This window comes from Muscardinus avellanarius (genome assembly GCF_963383645.1).
Source record: "Muscardinus avellanarius genome assembly, chromosome: 4".
In the NCBI taxonomy this organism is placed as follows: domain Eukaryota; kingdom Metazoa; phylum Chordata; class Mammalia; order Rodentia; family Gliridae; genus Muscardinus; species Muscardinus avellanarius.
This window is the reverse complement of record NC_137789.1, coordinates 38,272,919-38,299,268: the sequence shown is the minus strand read 5'-3', so window position 1 is coordinate 38,299,268 and position 26,350 is coordinate 38,272,919.

Here is a 26,350-nt window from a genome sequence, read left to right as displayed (position 1 = left end):
TGTTTTCTATTTTCCTCATGAATTTTATTTTAGCTAAACAATAAGACAAGTGAAAAGGGACAGATAATTGAATAACTACTATTTACCTGGCAGTATGAGAGTCTTTTCTCTCAGCTTGTTTACTTATATGTGACAAGAATACCATGAGTCAAGAAGTGTTATTCCCATCTTATAGGTGATAAGACAGAATACAATCAAACTAAACAAACTACCAGCAAAGGTAGAAAGAGACAAGCCCAAGACTTGAACCCAGATCTGTTTGACCTGAAAATCTACACTCTTTGGAGAGTCCTATGCTATGGTAATCAGGCTGGAGAGAGGCCATTGTTCACTCTGGAAAAAAATAACAGGAAATCACGCATAATACTGAAGAGTAATCTGGACGTTACCACTGACCCGCCTGTTCTGTAGGGAACTATAATTTTTCAACGTGATAAATTTTTTTTCCTGTGAGGTAATTAAAATGGCATCATTGTCATGCCTTCTTCTTTGTGAAGTATCACAGTGTAGATACCCCCACAAAAGACCCAGCTTTTGGAACTCAATCGATATGTACCCTGCAGTGGTTTCCCCGGTCCCAAGGTCACCAGTGTCTTCAAAAAGCCCTTCCCAAGTGGCAAGTCTAGGACCAACAGAATCCATCTGCTGCCATTCTCTGAGCAGAAATCTGGGTATCCCAGTTAAGTCACCACACAGCAAGGTGTTCCCCCATGTGCCTGTGCACAGTATAGCACACCGATGACCTTGAAGGAGAGCTCATTGCCTGGGAGGCTTGACTTTGAGCAAATGTCCAGTCTAGGACATACATACATAAAGCAGCCTGAGGACTTAAGGAAATACAAGTAAAACTATAAGGATGGAGAGATGTAGCCCCATCTGAGAGGTCCTTGAGTGACCCAGTTTGTTCTGGGCCAACTTAGAATGTGGATACGTGGACAGTAAGATACTCCTTAGAGTGCATGTTGCCAGCACCACTGCAGTACCTCAAGAGCTGAGGGTTGAACTCGATGAAAACCATGCTTGGACCTCCAAACTAATCCAGACTTCCAGCAACCTTTGGACCTGTGTGGCAGGATACCTTGTGGCAGTCTTTAACTTGGATTCTATTCTCTTTGCATTCCCCATCTCTATTCAAAGATAATAACCAGCCGGGTGTGGTGGCGCACGCTTGTAATCCCAGCATTTGGGAGGCTGAGACAGGAGGATCACAGTTCGTAGACAGCCTCAGCTACTTAGTGAGGCCCTTTGCAACTCAGTGAGACCTTGTTTCAAAATAAAGAATAAAAAGTAGGGCTGGGGGTGTAACTCGGAAGTAGAATGACCTTGGGTTCCATCCCCAGTACTGCAAAAACAAAAACAAACAAAGATAGTAACCATGCTCAGAATTCCCTTGATTCACTCTATGTTTCCTTGACTTAAAGCAGAGGTATGCATATTTTTTTCTCAAAAGGGTCAGATAATAAGTATTTAAAGCTTTTCTGGACACATCTCTGTCATAAGTACTCAGCTCTGCTATGGTGGCACAGAAGTAGCCATACACATACATAAATAAGTGGGTATGGTTGTGTTTCAATAAACCTTTATTTTAAAAAGACAGGAGTCAGGATGGACATGGCCCACAGGCCATAGTTTTCTGAATCCTGACTTAGAGAATTTATATGGCAAGACCCAAAAAAATGTTACCTGAAGATTTTTTTATGACTTCTATTTTCAGAATCAAAATCCATCAAAGATGCTTGGAGGAAGAAGAACGTTGAGGACTTCTAGAGAGTAGATTAAAATGCACTGAGTTGCCGGGCGTGGTGGCGCGCGCTTGTAATCCCCGCGCTTGGGAGGCAAAGACAGGAGGATCGCGCAGGTTCGAAGCCAGCCGCGCGCGCTGGCTTAGGAGACCCTGTTTCCAAATAAAAATGTAAAAAAAAAGGTCTGGGAGTGTAGCCCGGAGGTAGAAGGGCTTCCAGGAACCCCAGTACCACCAAAATAAATAAACAAATAAATAAATAATAAAAATAAAATGCACGGAGTCACAGTAACACATTTTCCCAAAGTTCATGGGGTTCCATAGGTATCTGGGACCAGCACTCAGGATATTTGAAGAGACAGCAGGAATTCAGAGAGGAATAAGTTCACTGTCCACCCAATAATACTGGACTCTGGGCAGCAGGGTCTCCATTTCTGGTAATAAATTTAATGTCTAAAATGGAGCACAGCAGCAAAGAATCACTTTGGAGAATCATGGGAACTCAGGTGGTGAACATCTCCGCTAGAATCACTTCGCTATTCCCCAGTGTTCCACTCTTCATGAGGCTTCCAGAACCTTCCCTTGAATCTGAGTCGGAGCACTGCAAAGTACCAAGACGAAGAAATCACAAGTATAATTGAGACGCAAGTCCTGTTTAGTGCTATTCATCGTGTGTACCGTAAGGTCACGGTGCACGCTCAAAAGTGCAAATTGCTCCAGATAAAACTTGCTCCTATTTATTTTAGGGGATAGACAGATAAATGTGTAGGTGCTTTTAAGTTTTTGAATAGATCAAATTCTAACCACAGAGTGATGGAAATCCTAAAGCAAGATGGATCAATAGTATAGATCTCTTCTAACCACTATTTTCTATTTATAAAAATGCAAACTGTCAAGCAAGCACTCACCCTAAATAAGAAGGGTCTTAACAATTAAGCAGGCATCAGGATGCTCGAAAGCAGAGGGCGTCATAATCACCTACCCTCCACTTTAAATCACTCTTGTGCATGGTGTTATTGCAGAGGAATTAAAAGAGACAATTCAGTTCCTCTTTTAGAGGATTAAATGATTACCCAAGAAATAGACTAAAGCTTAGTTCACTACTATATTAGTGTGTAAGTCTCCGGTGGCTGCTGTAACAATATTACCATACACTTGGTGGCTTAAAACAACAGAAATGTAGTTTGTCACGGTTCTGGAGGCCAGAAGACCAGACCAGTCTTGCTGGGCCAAAGTCAAGGCCTAATTGTTAGGTTTTTAGGCGCAAATAAAAAAGGCGAGAGAGACCGGTGCGCCAAGAAGAAAAAGAATTTTAATGCGGTCTCTCCCGGGGATCGGAGCTGGACCGCTCCTGAGGACCTCCGAGCTCCTCGGACGTTGGAAGAGAAATGCCCTTCCTTTTAAGTTTACGTCTTGCGGGCGGAGTTGCGCGTGGAAACTCCGCCCCTCTCGCGATATCATCCAGCAGTCTCCTCCTTTTCTAAGGTCCCGGCGCGCGGGACCCAACCTGTCACTAAGCAGGGCCGACCTTTCTCCAAAAGCCCTAGGAGAAGATCCATTCCTTGCCTCTTTCCGCTCCCAGTGGCTCTTCGCATTCTTTTGCTTAAGGTTGCATCCCAACGGTCTGTGCCTCTGTCACAGTGCCGTCTTCTCTTCTATGTCGAATCTCCCTTTGCCTTTCTTTTATAAAAGCACTTGTGATTACATTGCACCCACATCCAGACCTTTTCCACATAGGGAAATATTTACAGGTTTCAGGAATAAGGGACAGATATATCTGGCATCCATAATTCAATCAACTATACCTACCCAAACCAACAGATCCTTGAAGAAAGAGTATACCAGGGTGGCTTTTGCTTCTTTCTGCAATTATGTGAATCTACAATACTTCCCTATGACTAGAGACTTCCTAAAGCTATAGATAGATGCATGTCCATGAGTCATCACTACACCCCTCAACTTCAGGGATCTGGGCTGCATTCCATGGAAAGGCATGTCCTGAATTGTGCAATGCACTGTAGAGCATCAGATGAAAACAGTCTTATATCTTAGGCCCGAGCACTACAGTCATGTTGAGAAAGGAAGAGTTTCCTTAAATTCAACCTCTATGAGCCAGGAATGCTGGTATACACTTGTAATCCCAGTACTTGAGAGGCTGAGACAGGAAGGTCACAGGTTCTTGGCCAGCCTTAGCTACTTAGTGAGGCCCTTGGCAACTTAATGAAATCCTGTTTCAAAATAAAGAATAGCCAGGCGTGGTGGCGCACGCTTGTAATTCCAGTGCTTGGGAGGCTGAGACAGGAGGATCGCACAGATTCAAAGCCAGCCTCAGCTACTTAGTGAGGCTCTCAGCAGGTTAGTGAGACCCTGTTTCCAAATAAAGTATAAAGTAGATCTGGGAGTATAGCCCGGAGGTAGAAAAGCCCCTGAGTTCCACCTCTGGTACCACCAAAAAAAACCAAACAAACAAACAAACAATCTCTCCCAGGAATATACTTCCCCCATCAAACTCTTGCTTTTAACAGTACACTATTAACTACTGCTTTTTCCTTTAATCTTTAAATAAATGGCTTTTGCTACCTCAACTGCCTCTTATCCACAGCCTGAGACAATGTGTTTAATATAGTCCTCACAGTGGGCACACATCATTTCTGAAAAGGAAGTATATGTGATTTTTATGGTTGAGGCACTGTGGTAGGTACTGAGAATGTACTGGACAGGTGAAAGAGACAAAGGGTCAGTAGATAATTTCAGCCTAGCACGGCCATGGAGAATCTAGACACTCCTCACCCCTGCATCCAGCCCAAAGCACTTAACCATTTCTTCCCTTGATTACAGCAATGCCAGGTTGCAGCTATGTCTGCACTTGTCCCTGTCCAGTCTATTCTCTCTAACACAGCCAAACAATCCTGGTAAAACAGAAGGCAGAGTGTGTCCTGTTCTCTGCATGGAACCCCCAGGGACTTCCCATCTCACTAGGAATTTAAAAGGCCGAATCTAGTATGACCCCAAAAACTCTGCCAGTCTGCCGACTCCCCACCACCCCCAATTCCCTGACCTCAGTGGCTTCCTGTTCCCTCATTCGCTCAGCTCCCATGGAAGCCCAAAGTACAACCCTTGCATGGGGCTTTGTACGTAACCTTCCCTGCCTATAAACCCTTAGGCTAGACACATGCAGGTCTCCACTTCCCACTTCCTTTTGGGTCTCTACTAAACATGGTATTCTTAGTGATGATTTATCTTGTTATTAAAATTAAAATTGTGATATATTCCTTGGCACACCTTAGCTTCCTTTTCTTTATTCTTGTCTCATGACATTTTTTTTTAATTTTGAAAATTTATTTATTTATTTATTTATTTATTTATTTATTTATTGTGGGGATTGAACCTAGGGGCATTTTACCTCTGAACTATACCCCCAGCCTGATTTTTAATTTTTTTTTTTTTTTTGAAACAGGAGGGCCTCACTACGTAGATGAGGCTAGGTAGATGAGGCTGGCTGGAAACCTAGGATCCTCCTGTCTCATTCTCCTAAGTACTGGGATTAAGCATGTGCCACCAAGTCCGGCTTGGTTTTTTCTCTCATGATATTTAACATTTGTGTGTGTGTGTGTGTGTGTGTGTGTGTGTGTGTGTATGCCTGGTACTGGAGACTGAACACAGGGCATTCTACCTCTGAGCTATACCACCAGCCTTATTTTATTTTTTTATTTTGAAACAGTGTCTTTCTAGGTTGCTGAGGCAGTTCTTGAACCTGTGATCCTCCTGTCTCAGCTTTCCAAGTACTGGAATTACAACTGTGTACCGTGATGTTCAGCTCAACTTACATATCTTATTCATTTTTAAATTATTTGATTCTCCCAGCTAGAGAGAATCTCAAAAATCTCAGTTCCACAAGAGCTGGGATTTTTGGTTTTGTTCACTCTTATTTTGTATATCTAGAACACTGATACCTAATACATGATCAATATTTGGTAGATGGTTGGTTGGATGGATGGATGGATAAGTAGAAGTGGATGCAGGATATTATGGAAATACAAAGACAGCACTTAACTTAGCCTAAGGTGATGTGTTCTGGGCAGGCAAAACATTTAATTCACCTTGGTCACACCCTTTCTATGTCAACTAGACAGTGAAAATGTCTTTTTCCAACCTGTATTCTTTATGATAATTTTACAGTGCCAATTTTTATTGTTCTTTCAAAAACCATATTCTAGATAGAATAATTATTATCACACAAAAGGACAACAAATTTGGGTGTCATTTTCTAAAAAGAAAAACACATAACTCATCTTAAATTCCACAATCCCTTTAGTATTCTGACAGAAGATAACTTACAAGGAACTTAACACAGAACCTAGTCTATGTATTACAAAAGATTTTTGTGGTTACCACCCATCTCATTATACAGTGTGATAAAGACTCCCCTACACTTTAAAGGTCTTGTTTTTATAAAGTTAACCCATATGTATGACATCCTGTAACATTTTGTGCATGCCTGGCATTAATTACTTTGTTATAAAAGCTTTCCTGTGAATGATTCAGGGAATGACTTCCTCTTGGCCCTGTCTCAGTGGGCGAACTTGCCTAGGTTGCTACAAAATTTTTTTAATTAAAGAAATAATTTAATAGCTAAGGATCCATTTCTTCCCAGGATGTGGCATGAATGCGCGTGCGCGCGCACACACACACACACACACACACACACACACACATACACACACGTAAAGTGGTCCTTTAGGATCTGAATTAGTAAGGCAGAATCTAGCAAACACCCTAAACTGAAACAGATTGACAACATATATGCTTTCAAACAACTAAAAAGCAAACATCCCACACCGCTTGTCATCTGCCTTAATCCTGGCTTCTTCAGACAGTTAGCAATATTTTCTATTTCTATTCCAACAGTATTAGCTGACAAAGAAAGGCATCTGGCACTGTGTTTATCACTCTATTTTTTTAGGTATAAAAAACATCTTTTAGGAATAAACAGCATCTGGAAGAACAAACATTTGCCCAGTCACATGTGGCTTTTTTTCATTTATAAGTAAGAAATCTTAAAAAAAAAAAAAAAAAAGAAGCTTCTGAACATTTACCAATACATTTAGCAAATTTTAAAAGGACTGCGGAGAATCTCGTGTCTGTAATAATCAGCACTGGAGGTGGAGATAGGGGCGAGGGACTTGAGAGGTTTTTCTCTGTGGTGTGGGTGTTTGGTGGTAAAATGAATTGCTAATCATGGTCGCTCCCTTGATGCCTTCGGAGCTTTTGTTACAAGGTACAATGGATACTGGGTAACTTTCAGCATCAAGGAGAGTGGAGATAATTCACTCTACTCATCTTCTGGAAAATGTGTTGGCAACATTTGCTTGGAAAGATTGTTACTGTTTTCAGTCTCACATTATGGCTGACAAAGAGTTCCCACCAGGAGCAGCAGAAGCGTCAGCTCATCTATTCCTTCCTCCCTCCACTCCTTCCTTTCTTATTAAGAGTCATTTTAAATTGCTTCTTTATTTTGCCAGAGTAAGGAAGATAATCTATAAATTCACTTCACTAGAGCTAAGTAAAAAAAGGGGGGAGCAACACAAGACATACTGAATGTGAAGAGCAGTCCAAGGGGTCACTACGACTCTTCAAGATGTGTGGTGGCCCTTCAGCCCTAAAGGGACCTTGCTTGGAATATGCAGTGTTGGGCAGGCTGGCATACAACCATTGCAGGGGGCTAGCTTCAATCCATATTTTCAGTATGAAAAAGCTTAATTTCTTCCTTCATTTTTGAAAAAAACCTAAATAGCATCTTCTCAAAAGTTAACAGTAACAGTATCTTGTACACAGGCTACTGGTGCAGAGTCAAGGGCACTCATCTCAGAACACAAGGCTAGGTTGGCCGATGAGTGGGAAATTCCTCCTCAGATTGCTATGATTGCTGTACCCTGTGAAAAGCCCGGCCCAATGACACGTGATGTTAGTGCTCAGGGGGGTCCACCTGAGCCACGGATTATCTTAAACCCTCTGCCTTGCATGTGCAATCAGAACTGTCTATCCTAAAAGGTGAAATAGCAAAGGGCATTTGAAATTCTTAGCACTGTAGGTCATCATCCCTTTGTCCCCCTTCTCCATTTATATATATATTCATTATAATTATTATATTAATTATACAACATATTATACAATTATATTGTAATATATAACTAATAATTATAAGCATAATTATTATAAGTATAATTATAGGTTATATTAATTATATATACACATTAATTCTATATTAATTAATATACACACATGTATATAATTTATACATATATATTTTGTACATATACATTTTACAATATATATATGTGTGTGTATATATATATATGTATATATATGTATATGTATATATATATATCATGCATGTATACATATGTATATATTCCTTTAAAGAAAAACTCAGATCACTGGACAGACCGGCTTTTCCCTGGAACGTCGTTTGTGTTGTGGCTCGTTTCTCATGAACCTAGAGTTACTTTACATCCCTGAGACCTTCATGTCCCTCCTGAAATGCTCTGCTGTGCTCCCTGCCTCTTCTCTTTCACCTCAGGGAATTTAGTGCAGGAATCTGAACCAGAATTGCCATGTGCTTCTGCTGACCTCATCTAGAACATTCTAGATCTCTCTGGCCAGTCCCTGGAGCAGGATGGGCCCCAGTCCTATTGTTTCAGGCTGAGGCAACAGGAGCTCTAGTCCTTGCCAGGAAACCCAAGCTTCCCATGATCCCAGAGGCCTGGAGACCGGTCTCTAGACTGGTCTTGTTCTCACAGAGCAGCCATGATTCAGAGTCACTCTTTTATTAGAAACAATGGCAACATTCTCCCTGATGTGTGCCAGTACAGATAAAGGGCTCTTTAGTATGCCCAAACTGCCTTTGGGTTTTGTCTGGACTGTGCCATGAGCCTAGCTCTCTGCAGGAAAGAGAGAAAGAAAGAACAGGAACCAACACTCATCGAGTGGTTCTTAGCTGCCTGCTTGGGGTGGGGAGGGGGGCTGGTATTCATTTTAAGATATGCTGTATCTCATGGACGTGTCAGATCCTCACTAACAAATGAATGAAAATCCTCCTTTCTCTGCCCGCACCAGAGCGATGGAACGAGTCCCTCTGTTCTCGCTCCATGCCCATAAACCCACGGGACTCCTGACTCAGGCTCTAACAGCCTGGCCCTTTTGCCCGAGGTGAAGAATTCAGGCCTTTACACATGACAGGACATTTGAACTTCTTCCTCTCCCGTCAGAAATACACAACATTCTGTTCTCTCCATCTTGGCTTCTAAAATAATTGCTTCCAGCATATAGCAAGGTTTGATAATAAAAAATGATTTATTTTGCAGAACAACTGTAAAATGTTAGAATCTGTACGTGGGTGACCTGCTCTATGTATGCATAATCCTACGTGCAGTAAAAATAAAATCCAACCAAGCCCTGAAGAGCTGGGCTGCCTCGGGTGGTATTTGCGTCAAACCTGAAATAGGAGAAATAGGTTATGTTTATTGTTTTAAGCAAACACCTGATTTCACCTGACTCGATAATAGACATGTTTGGGATTAATAAGGATATTTCCTTATATAAACAGTGAAAATTCCAGTATAAATATTGTGGGTTCTGACCTCCTGCTTCCTCATGGTCTTGCCACCCTTGAGAAGTTATTCACAGCCAGTGGTCTCAAAGGACGGTGACTCATTCTTTACCTGCCAGAGCTAAAATTACTACATCAGCCCTTATCTGTCCACTAGGTCTTTCACAGTGGATTTTTAGAAAAGTAACCCCAGTGGAAACAGTTCTAGAACATTCCATCACACTCTGGCCATGTTTAAAGTGTGGTTGAAAACATATCATAGAGCTTTCAACCACATTGTGAGCCTGGATCCAGGGAGATTGTGAAGTTTGGGGCAGCTTGATTTCCTCTTCGGCCATAGCCTCCCCTTGTACTCTGAGAACCCAGGTGGGCCTCAGTTTTCTTTTATGACAGATGGGCTCATATTGACTAGACCAATGCGCCTCAAATTTTTATACATCCACTGATCACCAGAGGATTGAATTAAACACCAGATTCTTACTCACTGGATTGGAGCAGTGCCTAAATACCTGTATTTCCAGCAAAATCTCAGGTGATGCTAATACTGCTGGTCTGCAGACATACTCTAAGTGGCCAGGGATAGATGACTTCTAAAAAAAAGTCTCAATGCTGAAGTTTTATCCTATATAAAATGATGCAAAAATATGTAGCAAATGTCAAAAAATAACACAAAAAAGCCAAATATATAAAGTTGAAAATCTCTTGACAATAACATAGTTCCATGGATTGTCCAAACTGCCTTGGCCAGGACTGTTTATTTTTTAGTTTAACCAAGAGGACCCCAAATATCTACCCATTTCTTTACTCTTTTTCCCATGAGAAATTAAGATGAAATTGTTATTTTTTCAATTCTGTTGGCTCAGGAAAATTCAGCAATTAACCCCAGCTTAGAAATCCTGAGGCCAAGGTTTCATTTCAAGAACTATTATCCAAACTGAAAAAAAAAAAGAGGAGTGTTTAAAATTGGTGAATTTAAAATAAAATTTGTGATTTTTCAAAGAATGGGGGTAATTGTTCCCCTTCTCCAAACAGATGTTTTGGCTGAAAAGATAGTCAGCAGAGGCCAGGCATGGTGGCCCACGCTTGTAATCCCAGCATTTGGGAGGCTGAGGCAAGAGGATCACGGTTCGTGGACAGCCTCAGCTACTTGTGAGGCCCTTTGCAACTCAGTGAGACCCTGTCTCAAAATAAAGAAAAAAATAGGGCTGGCAGTGTACCTATGAGGTAGGATGTCCCTGGGTTCCATCCCCAGTACTGAAAAAAAAAAAAAAAAGCTAGCAGAAGATAAAAACAGTAGTTGAGAATATATTTGGCAATGGTAGCGCTGATATCCAGGCTTTCCTGGTAAGTGAGAGCCTGGCTTCTGCTACCTGTGAGAATTTATAGAAACGTAACCACCTGGGACAGGAGATGATTGTTTTATAATAACCCCAGGGAAGGTAAATCCATTCTTCTCTCTATAATTTGCAAGAAGATACAACAACAGGGACTAGATTTTGGGTGCTTTTAGGAGACTATGTAAATCCTGGAATGGCACCAGGCCCCATAAGTCAGAGTTGGCTGAGGGGGTAGAGAATGAGTAGGAAATATAGAAAAGAGGGCGTAAGAATGTGTGCAAGGTGCATTAGTCAATGCTGTTATTTCACAGCTTTCTCCAAAGCACACCTTTCTAAGATGCCAAAAGGCGCCAGTGCCACCTTGCCAGGCCAGCCTCACCGGCTGCTGTGGTAGTCGCTTGCCAGTTCAGCACTGCCCAGGGCCTGAGCCTATGACAGCTGAGCTTTGATTTCAGCCAAAAGCACTTTTCCATACTTGCTGCTCCACCAGGTCTGGTGAGGCCAACTGGCAGGCCTTGGGCTTCCCTGGGTTCCTAGCTCTTGGTCCTCTGCTAATCCCAGCTGGAGATCTGTGTCTCCTCTGGGATTGCTCTTGGATCTAGCCATCTTAAGGCCCTTTGGTTCTGGGTTGGCTGACTAAGTCTATACAGATAGGTTACAGGAGTAAATGTATGATTCCCTCTAGGAATAACCTGCATTGTAACAGGCCTTGACTAGTAAGGCAATGCTTTACCCATAAACAGTGACTCAGATGATATAAGATGCTCAGCCAGGTTTGGTGGCACAAGTTTGTAATCCCATTACGTGGGAGGATGAGACAGGAAGGTCACAGGTTTGTGGCCAACCTCAGCAACTTAATGAGGCTATCTGAAACTTACGAGACCCTGTTTCAAAATAAATAAAACAGGGGACTGGAGTATAGCTTACAGGTAGAATGCCCCTGGGTTCAATCTCTAGTACCACTAAAAAGAAAAAGAAAAAAAAGAGGTACTCAGTGATAGTGGACAGGTGGGAAAAACTGAGGGGCCCGGGGCAGGAGCTTGATACACTCCATCCACCCATCAGCCCAAGATCTGGTCAAGTTAAACTGTGTTGAGATTTTCTAGACAGTGCTGCTTTTCAGTGCAGCCAGTTTTATCTCTCCCATCTGTTGCTGATCAAAGGGAGCTGCAGGAAGGTGACTTCAGGTGAAGGTGCTGGATGGAGCACCCAGAGGCCTGAGTACTGGGCCCATTTCTGCATTTCACTAGCTCTGTGGCTTTGAGCAAGTCACTACTTACTTCTCTGTATCTGGTCTTTGCCTGTAAAGGGAACAGACTAAATGGGGTCAAAAGTTTTGTTCATTTCATTTTTGCTGAGGGAGATATTTCTTTAAAAGGAATCTTTTGCAGAAGTCTTACGTGCAAAGAAATAGAAGGCAGTGTGCTTGGGTAGTACCAGCAGGTGCTGTAACAAGTAAACCTCAACATTTGCATAGTTTCAGTGTAGTGCCTAGTTCCAGATTGGCCTTCTGTTGCACTGCAACACAGGGACCCACACTCCTTCCATCTGTGGCTCTGCAATGGTCCTCAGCTAGGAGTCATTTTGTGCTCCCTACTCCCTCCTCCTACCACAGCCAAGTTAAGAAACATTTGGCAATATCTGAAGACTTTTTTGGTGGCCTCAAATAAGGGAGGTCCTACTGGCATTGAGTGGGTAGAGGCCAGGAAAGTTGTGAAACACCCTATGGTGCACAAAACAGGACCTCACAACCAAGAGTCATCCAGCCCCAAATACCAATAGTGTTGAGCCTACCAAACGTTGCTCTAGGTCCTGGTCCTTAAATTCTCTATATCAGCCAGCAACAGGGAGAGAACATTGAGAAACACTATATAGGGCACACTTACCCTCCACTCTCGTTTCCTGAGCTCAAACTCAGTCACATGCTGTACTTGATTCTGTGTGTGTGTGTGTGTGTGTACATGTGTGTGCACACACAGCTGAGGTCGATGGCAGATCCCAGCTCAGGGATGTGGTATCTGAGTTACTACTTCCAGAAACAAATCTATGATCCACAAGGGACAGCAGGCAGAGCAGGTGGACAGCTAGCCATTTCTTTTAACCAAAGTCTTTTCAGGTGAGAACATACCTTGTCACAGACTATGGAACTGATAACAAGTTGTAAGACAGAATCATGTACAGTCTTGCTACCCAAACAGTGGCAACACATGGCCGTCTAGAAAGGACACTCTTAAGGGTAGGATGAGAGTCAGCCCGCACTACCTGGTGACCACCAGAATCCTACAGACACTTGCGAAGATGCTCACGTCTTCTGTGGGACGGCATTTCCTGCTGAAGAGAGGGCGCCGGAGCTAGGGATTATGAAAGGCTCTCTCTTTTCTATGTGAAGAGCAGAGATGAATATAGTCAAATCCAATAAGGGGATAAAGAAAGATACAGTGGATTTGGCCCATTTCCCTCTCAGCTGGAGCCCAATAGTTGTTCCTTTCCTCAGTTACTTTCACTAATCAGACGGTGGCCCAATTTCAGAAGCGACAGGCATTTTGAAATACACATGAGAGGATAAGCAAATTGTGTTAGGTTTTTAGAAGAAAGCTCAGTGAAATAAGCCAAAAAAAGTCAAGCCCCTGAGGCCCATTTTTGCCTCTGCAAACAGCACTCTGGGGAGACTCACTTACTCTTCCTGGGCCTTAGTACTTTCACCAACAAAATGTGAAAATTGACCCAGAGCAGCAGTTTTCAAACTGTGTCTGGGGAACCCCTGCAGGGCCTGGGGCATATCATCCCTTGGAGAAAACTGTTCAAATGAAGGAGTCTGTGGCTAAACACTTGAAAATCCGCAACTGAGACAGTTAGTCATTTTTAATTCTAACATTCTATGATTGGTCTATAGGACTAAAAGGAAAAAGCTTCTAGTCAGTAAAAGCTTTTTCTTCATCTTTTTATAAGACATGATTTTATCTTCACTATTGAAAAGGTGACGTTAGATTGACTCAGTCCCCTAATTATCTACATGTGTTTGTTGGAAGGCTATTAAGTCTCAAAGGTAGTTTCCTTATTCATATAGCAGAATACATGATGAAATCCCTCATGGAGTAAAGAGAATCTTTAGTCTCTATAGAACTTTACATATATACATATATATTTGTAAGTAAATTTATATTTACATAAATATATTTATATATACATACATGAATATACATATATTTATTTATTGGGGTTATTTTTGTTGTGCCCTGTACTCCCCTCCCCAACCAAATGTCCATCAGCTACCTCATGGCTGGTGGGGCATGCTTGTAATCCCAGCTCTCAGCTCTCAGTTGCCGAGGGTCTCAGCAACTTAGTGAAACCCTGTTTTCAGATAAAAAAATAAAGTAGGGCTGGGAGATGTAGGTCACAGGTAGAATGCCTCTGGGTTCAATTCCCAGCACCACACAAAAAATAATAATTAAAAAATGTTTTCACTGCATTTAATATAAGTTCCCTAGTCTTGTATAGTGCTACTCCTACATGGGTACTTGGAGGCTACCCTTGAGGATTCTCATTCTATAAGGATGGGTATGGATGAAACCAAACCTAGGGGGCAGGTTTGCCTTCCTGATTTCAGTCACAGCAACGAGCCAGAGAGAGTTGGGGAAATGAGGGAGACAGAGGTCACCAAGAGGACCGCTGTCAGGAAAGCATATATCGGATTCTGTCTTGGAGGGCAGGGATCGCATCAATTAGCTCAAGGCTCCCTGTGGCATGAGCGGTACCTACTGGCAGTAAAGTAACTGAGAACCAGTTGTGTCACCACAAGCAGAGCTGAATTAGACATATAGTGCATCTCTAGAGCTGAATTAGACATACAGTGCATTTCCAGTAGCTATTAATAGTAAGAAGCCTGGAGCCAACTAGAGATATGTCAGTGGATTAAGGAAATGAAGTCCTCTTAACTGTGTAAAACATCATTATCCGTCTTCCATAGGCAACTAAACAGAAAAACACAGGTGAAGAACATTTGCGAACTGAGTGACTGTTCCTACGAAGACCCTGGGTTTGTAATGAGCTGGAGGCTGAACTCAAAATGACAATTCTTATAGACACTGGCTGGTTAAATTAAAGAAATGCGTGTATGAAATGTATGTGAATTCATAGTGGCACATATAAGTGAATATGTTTGTGGTGAGTCTTTAAAAAATCAAGTCTGGTGCAGTCTTTGTTAATTGATTAAGAAACGTCTAAGCAAATGTGCTGTTTGGTAGGTTTGTAACACACAATCTGAACAACAGAGAATGATTTGCAGTTTGAGCCAGCTATGAGCTTTATGGCATATTCGAAGTTGATTCATCATAATATATAGCAGTACCTCCACATCCATGAAGGACTGGTTCCAGCATCCCTGCAGACACCAAAGTGTGTTGGTACTTAAATCCTTTACATAAAATGCCATAATATTTGCATGTATCATATGCACACATTCTCATGTGTTTTAAATAATCTCTAGTTTACTTGTAATACCTAATGCAACATAAATAATATGTAAAGTTTTGTACTATCCTGCCTAGAGAATAATGGCAAGAAAAAATATCTGTACATTTCCAGTATAGATGCAATTTTCCCCAAATATTTTCAGACCGTGGTTGGTTGAATCTGCAGATATGAAGAGCTGATTGTATACAAAAGTAATTGCACAATCTTTTTAAATGAAACCAAACACTATAAAACTGTTAGCCAATTTGGCCAGTTTTCTATGGAACACCTTTTGTTTTTGTTTCAGAGGAAAAATGTGACATTACAAACAGCAGGAAAAAAAACCAGCAGCCTTTTATACAAATGGAAAAATTATATATTCACAAAGGAAATGGCAGGTCACAGCACTGTCATTTTTATTCTAGATGCCTTTGGGGAAACAAGTGTACCCATTATTCACATGTATAGACCATACTTAAATAACATGTGCAAAGAAGCTTAAAAACTGATGAGGCTATTATTTAAATTACAAATATATTTTATGACACCATTTTTTTTTTTTTGGCCATACTAGAGATGGAACCCAGGGGCATTCGACCTCCAAGCTACACCCAGCCCTATTTTTTATTCTTAATTTTTTAAACAGGATCTCACTAAGTTGTGGAAGGCCTTACTAAGTAGCTGAGGCTTTTTGTGAACCGCGATCCTCTGGTCTCAGCCTCCTGAATGCCTGAATTACAACCGTGTGCCACCACGCCCGGCTTATAACACCATTTATGACAGGGCAAAAAATGTCAAGATGAGTTATATAAAAAAACTAATAATTGATTATGTGCTTAAAGAACTACTCTTTGAAATTATAAAAGTAATTTAAATGTATATCAACAATATACCAAAACAAGATTATTAATATAAGTACTAAACAACATCACTTCGACACGATGACTAAGGCATTACTATCTGCAGAGCTGGGGACGTTTAGTGACTGGAGTGATAGGATGGCATATTTTCTTATTTTTAGAGCTGTTTATGTGTCAGACTGCAGTCTCAGAGGATCTAAATCGGCATATTCAAATTTATTTCCAAATAATCACTTTTTGTCTCCTTACTAAGTTTAGCCCGCACACATCTTTCTGATTCACTCGAGTCTCTGACAGACAGCTGTGGGTAGAGAGCTGTGGATAAGTAGTTGTGCCTGTGTGATCTGGTCAGCCTATGTCCCTCGGGGCTGCTGAATCCCGAAGCCACTAGACATTCAGGGAAGCCATGTGTGCAGTTCACATATGGCAGATGCTCCTGTCCAAAGGCCAGACCTGCTTTCTTCCTCTCACATGGGGTCTCTCCATCCTGGTACTCTTGACAGTTGGATACTTCTTTATCTTGGGGACTGGCCTGTGCATTATACCATGGTTAGCAGCATCTCTGGCCTCTTTCCATTAGAAGCCACTAGGAACTTATCCTTTCTTCTTGTTGTGACAACCAAAATTATCTCCAGACATTACTAATGCCTGTTGAGTTGATACAAGGGGAGGGAGGGAACCATGTCTGGTTGATAACTACTGTTCTTGCAAGCATCTAAGAGTGGTTAGGCAGCTTCTCTCCCAACAAAGAGTGAATCTTGGCTGGTTTAGTTTAAGTATGTTGGTACCATATCCTCCTTCATTATTGGTTTACATAAGATCCACAATTCTGGCCAAAAGAGACACAAGACGTCTGCTGAGGAGCCCTGTATGAGTTAGTTTCCTATCACTATAATAAAATACCTGAGAAAATTAACTTCTAAAGATAAAAAGGTTGGCTTGCAGCTCTATAGGTTCAACTTTAATATCAGGCAGACCCATTTACTCTGGTGAGCATGCTGGACCACCTGCCAGAGCAAAACTGCTCATTTCATCAGCCAGGAAGCAAAAGAGAAAAGAAAATGGTTCCATCATTCCCCCAATGCACATCTTCTTAATGCGTTGGGGGACACTGAGTATCTATACTCTAGTAGGCTCCACAGAAGAAATTCCTCACTCTTGGGTGTCCTTTGGTATATAAAGTATTACCCCCCCACACACACATCCTCATATACATGCACATACACAGAGAAAGTGTATAAAAGAAAGAACAGAATGAAGAAAAGTGGAGTAAGGAGTATACTAGTTTTCTAGGGTTGCCCAAGGAACCACAGATTGAGTTGTTGAAGTAGAAGAAAGTAGAAGAAAAGGCTCTGATGATGTGTTCTCAAACAGCTTCAATAATTCACACACCCAGGCACGAGGTTGGGCATGAACTGAATTGTTAGTGTCACATGCTTCTCATCTGAAATGCAACTCAATTCTTTTGCTTTCTTCTTCAGCACAAGAACAACGTGCTTTCAGATGAGACGTGATGGAAAGGAGGAATAAAACAAATCCAGCTAAAAGTAAGGATGCCTGGGAGTGGCAAGTTTTTATTCTGGGAATATTTTGTAGGGTGCTTAATTTCTTGGCATCTTTTATTCCCTCTACAGGAGACAAAAGAGCATTGATTCTTTTTTTTTTTTTTTTCAGGTCTGGTGATGGAACCCAGGGGCATTCGACCTCTGAGCTACACCCCCTGCCCTATTTTTTTAAATCTTTATTTTGAAACAGGCTCTCACTAAGTTATTGAGGGCCTCACTAAGTAGCTGAGGCTGTCTGCAAACTGTGATCCTCGGGTCTCAGCCTCCCAAATGCTGGGATTACAAGCGTGCGCCACCACACCTGGCTAAGAGCACTGATTCTTAACTGGAAGTGCATTTATTGTTTCTACATATATATGTCATTGGATGCCAACTGATATTCTCACAGACTGTCTGGTTGCCCACTGTGTTCCCAGAACCTAGCATAGTACTTGGTACATTGTAGGCCATAACTAAATATGTCTGCTAAATAAATGAAGGACAGGGAGATACTTCAAGTTGTTGATTCAAAATTTCTACAAAGGACAGGCTTGACTATTTAGTTGGGAGGGAGACACTTGAAGGAGCTCATCTGTAAACCAATTGTTCTTATGTTGCACTAACTTCTTTATTAGCACGAAAAGCAAAATGTCAACTCAACTAAATAATTAATATACTTGATTTCTGTTCTGATTCAAGTTCTTTATCTCATTGCAGAACATTAACAAACATTTCTCAGAATGGATCTTTTGGTGGACCATGGTTTGAGGAGCCTTGGGTGCCTCAAAGTCAGAATACCTGACTTGAGGCTGCATGTGCTTTGTAAACCCATTTTACTTAATTTTATTGGTTAATTTTGGGTTACGTGGGATTCAGATGGATATTATCAGATGACTAAAACCTCCACACAACCCATCCCAAGTGCTGAAGTTTAAGAATTGTACATTTCAAATAATCTGTCATGAAGTCCTATAGTTATATACTTTCTATTTTGCTACTGCACAGGATAGAAGCCCTTTCACTGATAAATGAAAAAGGACATTTAAAGGGAAGGAGCCTTTGGCATTAGTTGATTGTTGATGGCTAAAGTTATTTTGTCTGGTTCTGCTTTTATACCAGTTTTTCTTCCAGTTCTTCTTGCACCCAGAAATATCATGACCCTGAACTGTTGCGTTGTATCTCTGTCTGAAAGGGCTTGAATTGCTTTGTAAAAGTTTTCTGGCACGCACAAATGCATTCCAGACTATTCTGGTGATGTCAAGGCAGGTAGAGTCTGAGAGGCTAGGACTTCATTCTTGCATGGTCACTCCAAGATAGTCGTCTTCAGACTAGGAGGCATCAGAATCCCCTGTAGGGTACTTAGAACATGGAAAGCTCACTCCATCTACTTCTGACTTAGTAGGTCTTGTTAGTTTAAATCTCTAACAAGTTCTTTGATAATGCAGTGGGTCTTTTGAGGACCGCTCTTCTAAGTACTCAACACAGTTATACAAGGTGAGGGGAGGTCTTCCATTTTTTTCCACAAGCAGTATTTTCCCATACTTATACTAGTAGAGACAACATTTTTCTCACTATATAGCTATTTTCTCTTTCTTCTGTACCAATTCTATTAAAAGCAATTGCATGTCCAGTTTCAAAACACTGAATTTTCTAGATCCTTTTGGCTAAAGGTATCTAAGGCAACACAGTTTCTGCCAGTGATATCCAAGTGGAAATCACCAGGTGACACTTCTGGAAAGCCCTTGAAGGAAGTTTGAATGATTATTGCTTTGTTGGTATTCTCCACCAACAAATGGGTTCAGCATCAATTGCTCATTTCCCTTCTCCTTGTCCTTTAAGCATATACAGACATGATGCTGGAACAGATGTAGACATCTTAGAACAACAGGTGACAAGCAAATTCTGAGGATGGGAGAGGACAGAGGTGCCTGGGTTCCTGAGAGCATTATGGGCCGTCATGTCCACTCTTGCACTATCCGCCTCTAGACTTCTGATTATGGGAGAAAAGGAAAAACTCTAATTTACTTTTTTAATCCATTATTTGGAAGGTTATGCTATTTTGAACCAATGAAATTCTTAACTAATATATATTCCATGTGAAATACAAACACTAGATGTAAAGATGAAAAATATCCTCCTTGAGGAGCTTATAGTACAGTAGTGAAGATTCAGCTCCTGGGTGAATGTGGAGCCCATAGACCTCAAGAATTGTGGTAGCAGCCTGGACAGCCCCTAGGCATTATGAGCAACTGCTGTGAAAAGGCTTATATTTAGGAAGAGAGGACAGAGTTGAAGATGAGGTTGAATAAGGGATTTTGAGATGAGATGGGTATTTTAGGTTATAAGAAACAGAGATCCTACATGGAAAGAGGATGCTGGGAAATGTCCAGGTCTCTGTGCAGGTGAATGGTACAGAATTATCTAAGTGAAAATAGGGGAGAAACAAACATACAAACAAACATTACACAAGTCCAAGGAATGCAATATCTTAAGGAAGAAGAGTAATGATCCAGAGTTAATATAGAGACTTTGGAAGTTGGATGAAATGCCAAGGAAGACAAACATGTGGTTTTGATGGGGAATAACAGTCATTTGAAAACATTTTAAAGTTGTGAAGTCCTTATTTGAAGAAAGCACTGTAAGAAAAAACAGCTCAACATGAGCTATTCTGATTCAATACGTGGTAGAAAACCCATAGGCTTAGCTAGCAACTTTCCTTTTCCTGTGCATTCCAAGGTCCCTAAAGAGTACCAAGAGCTACAAAGACTAATTTACTGGAGGACGATGAAGGGACGAGTAGAAAATGAAGTAGCTTAGATACTATGAGATAATTCAGAGACAAAAGAGCCAGAGAAACTTGAAATAAGTAATGTCTAGGGATATAGAAAATTTGAATTCTGGGTCTGCTAAACTATTAACCCTCTCTGACACAGCAAGATGTTGAGCCCCTCAATTGAAAATTGTATTTTCAATACAATTTTAAGACAAATGAATAAAATTTTAAGATTTTTAAGACAAATGAATAAAAATTTGTGATCTGATTCAAAGAATGCTGGGAATAAGTGACAGCTTCATTTTTTAGAAAATAAAAATTACATGTTGACACTTTGTATGAGCATGGATCTGTTGATTTGTAAAGCGTTTTGTCAATTATTCATTTTGTCATTCTTCCAAAAGTCTTCATTCTCTGCCCATTTTCCAGATGGAAAGTCACAAACAAACAAAAGCAAAATTCAATTAGTACAGCTTGATGATGGTAGTGATTTGCCTGGCTGCATTAGCATAGGAATGCAAGAAGTCTCCTGCACTCTTTCTAAAATTAAACAACTATGATGGGGGAAAAAATTATTAACTACATAATCCTGACCTAAACAGAATTGTAAGTGGGCAGAAACAAGCTAGTACCAATGTTTATCTTTGCTGCTATGACTGACATTAAACTTGAAAGGAAGAACTACAACAGAAGATCAGACTCTGAGCGGGGAAGGCTAGGCAGGGCATGTGCATTAAAGACAGGCCTTTTCTTGTGGCTCCACAATTGATTACATAATTCAGGAAGTTTTTCTACATTCCATAAACCTAGTTTAAGTTTTTTTCAGATACGATTAATAATGAATTCAAAATACTTCTCACCTATGACTGGCCATTCCTTGTCCCATCTGAAGAGGCCTATAGTCTGAGCAGAAAGACCTACCACTGCCTTTTAGAGTCCCTGTCACTGAAGACGTCCTAGGCTTCCCCAAAATCCAAGGAGTATCACAGGCCTTGGTGTCAGGCCCTGCCCTGCAATGGAAAACTCTATAGGTCTACAGGGAGTCTGTGTTTTCTGCTAACACTAGCATCCTGAAGTCCTTCTTCAATGGGACATAACCCAGAAGGGACCCCAAGTGAAGGCACTTCCAAGACACGAACACAGCTGCTCACACATACAATCAGGACACTGGCTGATCTGCTGGGCAAATAAACCTAACAGAACAAACTGCTTTCTGATTGATTTTGATTCCTGTAAGTAGAAGATGAGAGAAAAAGAGAACAGACAGCCTATGAGGGAAAAATGTTATGGACTTCTTCTGAAGAATTTGTGTTAGACTAATGTTTTCTTTAAACACAAGGCCACTTGGAGAAGAAAAGAAATATGCAAAGATACAGGCTGCTGGAGGGCTCTTGGAGGCTTTCACAAAACAAAGGAAGCAAACAGACAAATAAGAATAAACAACACTGTCTCAAGCCGTCAGTTTGAGAGACTCAATAATGTTTATGTGTATCGTATATATATGTGCTTTCTTATTTTGTATCCTAATACCTTCAAATACTTTGTGAAGCAGAGGGTAGGAAATGTGCTCTTGATTTTCTTTTTTAAGTTAGGTTTTTGGGAGTTAGATAAATCTATAAATATAAAATATAACACCTTTAATGAAAGCAGCAGCAACAATAATCAACCTAGTTCCAAGGTTAGAAAGTCATGTCATGAGTGGACCTAGATCAACAGTTCTCCAAGAGGATCCAGCAGGGTGTTAATAGGACTTAACTGAGAGGAAAAGGTTCCATGATAAAGTGCATTGGAGAAATATTGGATTGAAAGTTGTCATTTTTTTTTCTTTTTTTACTTCAAGGGAATCCAAAGCCTTGCATTTGTTTTAACAAGCATAGCAAATCTCCAAATGGGGCATAAGATATGAAGCATTTCTCAAATTTATTTGGCCACAGAAACCTTTTGCATTTGATGAGTCTTGTGGGATTAGTGTTCTTTGGACTTACATTTTTGGTCATACTAAACTAGATAATGGGACCAAGCTGTGAGTTGTTATGAGAAAAGAAGGGAGTGAGGGAGAAAGGAAGAAAGAGTGACAAAAAGCAAAATCTGAGGTCATTTGAAGTTGCATGCACCTTATAAAATCACTGTCCATGTGATATCTCAAGGTATTAAGAGGGAAATGTTCATCATTCTAACTAAACCTAAAAATAATACAAATAGCTAATGTGATTTAAAAAAAATAGCATCATCATCTACAGTCTACCCTAGCTTTCTCATCTGTGACACTTACTTTTGAAAATAAAAGCAAATATAAATATACTAAAAAATAAATGATGACAATACCAAGTTATGGTTCTAAATAATTAACTCTGTCTTGAATTTGCCCTTAAAAACTTACTGAATTCACCCATACCTATGCCCCTCTGGACTTAGGCAAACTGAAAACATGTGCTGGCATTGGGGGCCATGCAGAACCTTCTGGGAGTTTCGGGTTACCACAGATCATATCAGGCGCATCCTAAGCTCTCAGAATACATTATCTCATTTGACCCCTACAGAAACTCCTTGAAGCTAGGCCACTGATTTCACTGTATGCTGTTCTGGTTTGACTGTATCCTTCCAAACTGCATACTGAAGCCTGGTCCCCACTGTGGTGGCAATAACAAGAAGGGACTTGTGGAACATAACTAAGTCATATGGGCTCTGACCTAGTGAGTGGGATTAATGCCTTTATAAAAGAGGTTGATGGGACCTGCCCTGGGCCTTCTGGAGACTCAGCAAGAAAGTGCCATCCGTGGAGGAAAAGACCCTCACTAGACGTCAAATCAATCAGCATCTTAGCCTCAGACTTCCTAGCCTCCATCTAAAAAAATACACTTCTATTGTTTATAAATTACCCAGTCTACGCTATTTTGTTAATAGCAGCCTGAACAGACTGAGACATATGAATACTATCTTAGTTGCTATGACAAAATACCTGAGGAAGTCCACTTAAAAAAGGAAAGATTTATTATTCAGAAAAAAAAATCTGTGAAATTATCATTTTTAATATTGGATAAATTGCTATAATACTAGATGTCAACCACTAAGCCAAGTATGGGAGGTAGGGATGGGGAGAGAATGGGGTGGGGATCGGGCAGGGGCTGACTGGGCGATGTGTGCAAGTATGTCTGCAAAAGTATTTTTTATCCCATTATGATGTATGAATACAGTGCACCAATAAAAAAAATTAAAATAAAATAAAATAAAATAATAAAAATGCAAAAAAAAAAAAAGGAAAGATTTATTCTGGCTCCTGGTGTCAGATGTTTCAGTCCATGGTTGGCTGGCTCCATGTTCTGGGGCCTGTGGTGAGGTAGAACATCATGGCGGGGGGCCACATGGTGAAGCAAAGCTGCTCACCTCATGGTGACTGGGAAGCAGAGAAAGAAACAGGAAGGGGCTGGGGTTCCCACAGCCCCTTCAAGGGCATGCCCATATCCACCAGGGCCCACTTCCTAAAGGCCCCGACACCTCCCAACAGCACCATAGGTTGGTGACAAATCCACCAGGGCCCATTTCCTAAAGGCCCCAACACCTCCCAACAGCACCATAGGTTGGTGACAAATCCTTCAGCATCTGGGCTTTGGAAGACATTCACTATCCAAGCTATACCAGATTAGCCGGGCGTGGTGATGCACGCTTGTAATCCCCGCGCTTGGGAGGCTGAGACAGGATGATGGCACAGGTTCGAAGCCAGCCTCAGCTACTTAGTGAGGCTCTCAGCAACTTAGTGAGACCCTGTTTGCAAATAAAATATAAAATAGGTCTGGGAGTATAGCTCAGAGGTATAAAGCCTCTGGGTTCCACCCCCAGTACCACCAAAAAAAAAATAATAATAATAATAAAAACTATACCAGATAAGAAAAAATAAGCTCCTCAGACATCATGTAACCTACCTTTCCTTCTTTCTTTCTTTCTTTCTTTCTTTCTTTCTTTCTTTCTTTCTTTCTTTCTTTCTTTCTTTCTTCCTTTCTTTCTTTTGTGGTACTGGGGTTCCTCAAAGCCGTTCTACGTCCGGGCTACATTCCCAGACCTATTTTAGACTTTTTTTGGAAACAGGGTCTCTTAAGCCAGCGTGGCTAGCTTCGAACCTGCAAGATCCTCCTGTCTCCGCCTCCTAAGCGCGGGGATTACAAGCATGTGCCACCACGCCTGGCATCATATAACATTTCTAAGGAAGTTGCAGCTACATGATTAAAGTTTCTCCTCTGACATACTGCACTGTTTTATCACTCTTCCTTTTTTTTTTTTTTTTTTTTGGTGGTACTGGAGTTCTTGGAAGCCCTTCTACCTCCAGGCTACACTCCCAGACCTATTTTATATTTTTTAATTTGGAAACAGGGTCTCTTAAGCCAGCGAGGCTGGCTTCGAACCTGCGCGATCCTCCTGTCTCTGCCTCCCAAGCATGGGGATTACAAGCGTGCGCCACCACGCCCGGCTCACTCTTCCCTTTTCTACTCAACTAAGTCCTCTGGAGCCCAACTCTGAATTTCTGCCTCAGTGATGTCTTTGGTCTCTCATACAGGATGGGATTGACTTTTGAACCTTGCCTTTGACTACAGGGTAAAAGTTTGCCTTGTCCTAGGATGCAGCTCTGAAGCCGCAACATCAGCCACTCAACTATAACCTTTGTCAAACAGCAGGGATTTGGGGTCTCGGGCTATAGCAACTGACTCACTCCTATTCAATTTTTATCTCTGAAATGGATTGACTATTAAATATAAGTTACCAGAAAGGCAGTTACAGAAGTAAATAAATTTGGTGTCTAGCAGACATTTTGGAGCTGGTCTCTGCTACTGTAGCAGTATCGGTACATGTTGTATCAAGAGATCTGGAGCCCCAGAGCTTCTAGGAGTGAGACAGGAAGTTCAACTGGATGCTGTGGTCTGCGGCGGTGGGGACTGTGGCAAGCTGGATTGTGGGTCCCTTCTCCAAGCAACTGATTGCTGCTCGGCTAGTCTCGCTGAGTCGAGAATGCCAGCCTAATGCTGATTTGGACTCCCATTTGCAAAAGGAGTCAGACAATTCAGATTTCTATGGAAAGGTTTTTAATTTGGGGGTTGTAAGTGGGCCATACAAAATATAGCCGTAGACCAATCTATAGCCTCTCTGGAGCATTGATATGGAAGACATCAACGCGCTCAAGAAGCAGTACTACACAGTAGTTGTTACGAACATGCTCTTTAGAGCAAGATCGCGTGTGTCCAAGTCCTGGCTCCGTCAGCCACTAGCGATCACTTTGCCTCTTTGTACCTTGGCTTCCTCAGCTCTAGAATGAAGAGTCAGGTGTGGTGGTGCACACTTGTAATACCACGACTTTGGAGGCTGAAATAAGAGGATCCCAAGTTCAAGAACAGCCTCAGCAACTTAGTGAGGCCTTCTGCAACTTAGTGGAATTCTATTCCAAAAATATAACATAAAATATGGCTGAGGGTATTTCTCAGAGGTAGAATGCCCCTGGGTTCCATCCTCAGTACCACAAAAATGCATACATACATACATACATATAGCAGTATCTACCTCAACAGGGTTTCATAAGCATTAAATAAATTAAATAATTTGATAATAAAACAATTAAATTTAATAAATAATTTAATCATAATTTAATAAATTAAATAATTCTATAAAGTGCTGTCAATAGTATCAGAGCCTTAAATAAACGTTTAAAAAATTCTAAAACAATGTCAAGTGAACTTGCCCAGGCCAGCTCTGCACTTGCCCAGGCCAGCTCTGAACCTCCTGAATGGCAAATATTTTGAAATTTCTCACTTCAGTTCAAGCTTACTGGAATAGGAAGATACTTAGTAATAAAAGATTCCACACAAATAAATGGGGAGGAATTAGGAAACTTCACTAGGACATTTATGGTGTCGAAGAGCAAAGGATCAAAATATCTCAGCAGTTAAATCTGATGGGTTTATGTGGAGTGAGATTTGATGCGATTAGAATGTATTTCTTTCTGCTGTTAATATCCCGCCACGAGACCTGGGCAGTTTGGAAAGAGAGAAAG